This window comes from Ixodes scapularis, unplaced genomic scaffold (genome assembly GCF_016920785.2).
Source record: "Ixodes scapularis isolate PalLabHiFi unplaced genomic scaffold, ASM1692078v2 PGA_scaffold7__128_contigs__length_106722199, whole genome shotgun sequence".
Lineage (NCBI taxonomy): Eukaryota > Metazoa > Arthropoda > Arachnida > Ixodida > Ixodidae > Ixodes > Ixodes scapularis.
In genome coordinates this window covers 94996932-95001811 of record NW_024609882.1, presented here as the reverse complement: position 1 = coordinate 95001811, position 4880 = coordinate 94996932, and positions in this window count along the sequence as shown.

Sequence of the window (4880 nt, the reverse complement as noted above, 5' to 3'; positions counted from 1 at the left end):
GTAGGGAGTTTTTGAATTGTGGAGGGGACCCAAAGCACCCTCTATTTCAAAGCTCCCTGGTGCCAGTGCCGCAGCTAGACTTCCTCGCAGGTTTTGCCTACGTCCCATTGGCTGACGTAATCGACGATGTGACCATAGCCACCGGTGAAAGTATTCCAACTGAACAAAAAAAAAATATCTGAACATAGAGGACGAAGTAAAACAAGAGAAGGAAATATAATTACCCCGTTGGTACCGATGATTTTGTGTACACGCGGGTACAAATTGAGAAAGAGAAGAAAATGGGATCGCACGGTTACTTCAAAACAGGGAGCTCGAGTTGGAATGATTATTGGGCAGACGCACATTTTGTTTTCATTCGCTGTTCGAATCCGTTTGAATGCGAATGGCAAACAGAGGACGCCGTGTTTCGGCGTTCAAACGCGCTCAACGATTCGGTAGAAACTAAATCAGTTTCGCGTCTACTCATTTTAACCAGAGCTTGGAGTTTTGACGTCGTCTTGAGCTCTGGTCTTCTCTTTTCCCTTAGTTCCTAGTTGCATTGTGTCCATGAAAACACACGGCATATGCCAGGTCGGGTAACTTCAGGGCTGGCTTGCTAGAAACTGCGTATAACCTGTGACTGCGTGAAAGAAAGCACTGCCGAAGCCAGCACACGAGCTGAGCGTGACTGAAACCGCGTCTCAAGATTCCCGCGCGCCTCAGCCTTTGCTGTGATGTTAACGCGAAAGCCTTAACTGTCCCATGGAGCGAGCCAACATCATCAGCCGCACCAAACGGCAACTAAATTCCCCTGTCCCGAAGGAACGAAGTGAACCCGCGATCTGAAGCATCCCGCTTTGAAGTCGCGCAAAAAGCCACGCAAAACGACAGCTAAATTCACCTCTCCAAAAGGAGCGACGTGAATCCAGATCACTGATGGTTTCTGCTCCCCAATGTCGGAGGCGCGTCATCAAGGAACGACGCTCCCATTGACTCTTGTGCGGCGTGGTTCCAAAAACCGCCACCATAGAAGCCCTCTCCATGGCGGCGCAACGCACGCAGCGGCCCGGCGAGGCCCGGCGTTGCGGGCCTGGACGCTTGGCCACAGAGTCCGTTCGGGCCAACTCGGAGGTAGTTGCATAGCCGAGCTCATCGGGGCTCACGAGAGCGTGCGCTCGACCGTTGGCCGCTAACCTCGGCAGTACTGAAACGTGGCCGCCCACGCCACTGCGCCGCAGGCGAACTAAGGGAGCGGAAGAACGACATTCATGCTTTCGCATTCACAACTCATATCAAGTGCTTAGGTGTCCTCGGACTTCTTTTACCCGGTCTCAGGTGAGGCGCGGTACTAGCCAACCGGCCCAGATATTTTGTTGAATACTCTTTGTTCAGTAATTTTCTTAAACTACATAGAGACCATTTTGATATTTACAATCAATCAGTCCAGCGTGCAATCTCCTTAGCCCAGAACGCGCATGATCGTCGTTTTGGAAAGCGACTACGGCTGTAATATTCGATGGATAGTGGTTCGGACGCAACCCTCTCTCCCCCCCCCCCCCATTTTTTCCCCCTATTAAACCATCTTTGAGTATTTCGCGCAGTGTATTTGAAGTGGTTTCTATTGTTCTTTATGTTCAGGGGATATATACGTCGGCATCTTACTACACCGTAGTTGTTGGAGATCAAAAACTTGACACAGTAGATCCCAACGAGAAGACGTTTTCTGCCCAATCTGGGAGTATCGATATTTTCCACTGGAAGGGTTTTTTTTTTTCCTCCGTCATTTGGGAATGGGTTATTCAGACCTAACGCGCACAATTCACAGGAGGTTTTGCCACATATAGTCTAAACGTATTTGTGGATACAAATGCGTAAACGCACGGAAAGACAGATGTAATACTATAATACATGACGAAGAAACCAAAATACTGATGCTAAAATACATTTATAAATGTTATTGATATAGGTATAAAAATGAAAGCCGTTTACAACTCCCTGTGATGCCGAATTCGAGCGCAGCTCTTGAGGAGGAGGAGGGAAGGGTACTGAGGGTCAGGTGTTCTCGGGGGGGGGGGGGGGGGGGGTCAAGTAACCTTTGGGGTCACGTGAGCTGGTGTCACGTGACCCCAAAGCTCACGTGACCTCGGCGGGGGGTCAGGTGACCCCTCAAGTCACGTGACCATCCAGAAAAATTTTTCCGCTAGATTTAGCGAGGAAATTTTCCCGTTCGAATTAGCGGGGAAATTTTGCCGCTAGATTTAGCGGGGAAATTTTTCCGCTAGATATAGCGGGGAAAATTTCCCTCTAGATTTAGCGGTGAAATTCTTGGTCTAGATTTAGCGGGGAAATTTTCCCGTTAGATTTAGCGGGGACATTTTTCCGCTAGATTTAGCGGGGAAATTTTTCCGCTAGATTTAGCGGGGAAATTTACCCACAATGCACCGCGCGGTTACGCCGACGGCGACGCCGCTCAAGCCGGAAACGGGCGCCTAAGAGCTGCGCTCTAGAAGTATATTTTTAAAACACGAACAAATATTTTGAAATACAAATGAGGGTGCCAAATGTACCTTTATTCCGGTTTGGGGTTGGGTCCAGAGCTTCTTTGTCCTGTTCCAATTCGGTTCCGCTTAAGTCAAACATTCGGAATATCGGTTCAACCACCGATTCCACCAGGTGCAAACCAGTTCAAAACGGTTCATATCTCAAGCTTAGACCGTGGCCGCTCGTAGATATCCTGCGCCGAAGACAAAATCATCTTCTAACTCTCGGACGCTATTAAAAAAAAAACAAAAAAAACATCTGTTCTACTCCGCAACATGTTCATTACCATACTACGAAAACGGGTATTAAGAAATGGTACTGTTAAAACGAAGCCAGCAAAACAACCACGAGAAACATTTTCTTTTGTGATCTTGACGCTATCACAAACAACCCTATGCATGTTACGTACTCGCACAGGTGCTTAGCAGCCATACCAAAGTGTAGTAAGTACTCATAGGCAAAGTCAACCAACCAATATCCACCATGCACTGTACAAAAGAAAGCTACTTTAGTTGTTCAGACATCGGGAGTTCAGTTCCAGGGCATAGCAACGTCACTAGCCACCTCGGAAAATAAATTTAACCAGTGACATGTCATTAATTGCCAGGGATCTTTAAAGTTCATCTAGCAGTTCTGAGGTACGGCCACACGCAGCTACGGCGGCCATCCTCATCGAAAGGGGTAGGGCTGGGGTTTGAACCCAAGATCCCTGGGTTCTGGAGCGAAAGCTTTCACTCCACAAGCTCCGAGATACCGTCGTGTGTCAATTGTTTTCCAACAGATGACAGAGTGCAGTCTGGCCTATTTTGCAATATAAAGACAAAACTCGATTTCCGAATGGAAACATCTCCAGCTGCGTCATTTATACGCCTTGCCATCTAATTAACCTCTCGTAATACTAAACTTTCGTAGCGATCAACGCGACCGAAACAACCATAACGTAAATTTAGAGCTGTTATGCCGGATCTGAAATTATGAATTTCATTTAAGTGTTGTCTCCACTGTAAACACAACGTAAAACTGTCGCTGCGCTTAGAGGCCCCGAAACGTTGGGGCGCACAATTCCAAAACTCCCTATTGCCAGAGCTGAGCGTGTGGCCTCTACTGTGGTAACCTTACCCCCTTTATAAATAATACCTGTCGCGTGGGCTTTTGTGAAGCGATCACACCCTACGCGGCGTCGCGGCGTACTGGAAAAGAAAAAAATTACACAATCTTCCCGAGGGGAACCATGGGGTGATGCGGAGGATCGCGGATCGTTATTAATGTTGTTATTAACGGTGTTATTAACGGTGTTATTAACGGTGTTAGTAACGTTGTTGAACTTCACGGTCCCGAAACTTAGGTTCTGCTGCTCGACATTCACGAACCAATGCGGCTTCCCGTTCTCGAAGGTCGGGTTCCGCCGCTTTACGTTGAACTTCACGGTCCCGAACCTCAGGTTCTGCTGCTCGACGTTCTCGAACCGCCGCTGCTTCACGTTGTCGTAGTTCAGCATCCGCCGCTCGACGTTGACGAATGGAGGCCGCTTCTCGTTGCCGTAGTTCAGGGTCTGCCGCTCGCTTCAAGCGTTTGCGCTCAGCGTCGCGTGCCCTTCGCTGCGCAGCTTTGTCTTCAGTGGACGAAGCGTTGCTGTTAGTTTGTGGGGTGGTGCTGACGCTTGCTTGCGCCAACCCACTACCTGACGGGACTGTTGCTTCCATCACACTTCATCGGAAGAACGGAGTGAAGTCAACAGCGGTGAACTGAACGTGCGCAGTCAGTCAGTCAGTCTTGAGAGCAAGGAAATCAAAGGAAGTATTGCTGAGCCGGAGAACGCGCGCGCTACCGCTGCTTATAGACCTTTTCTGCAAGTGCGCCGCCATCTTGAATTGACGTCACTTCCAGTATGGGCAAAACATTGTTTTGCCTTTGCCACGCCAATAGAAGGCATTTAGGATATAAGCGTATACGTCACACTTTGTCGTTTTGCCTCCCTTTTATTTTTTTACAATTTGCGGGTTGAAACGTTGGATTATTTTTTCGTCGCCCATACCGGATACGCCTATTATGTGGCTGGAGACGAGAGTACACAGAAAAGGTCTATATTCACACTTGAAGGAGAGGAGACTAGAGGAGGAGAGTTGCGCATGCGCGCGCGGTGTGAGTAGAAGCGAACGCACGCGAAGTGCACGCAGCTGGTAGAGAGAGAGAGAGAGCGGAGAGAGTAACGCGCAGCTGTTGGAGAGAGGGAAGGAGGAGAGTAGCGCATGCGTAGTATGAGTGCGGACTACGACGCCGCGGGACATAGACCCGAGCAAGAGATGCTCCGTATCTAAAAGCTACAGGCCAACCCAAGCCAAGCCAAGCACATGCGG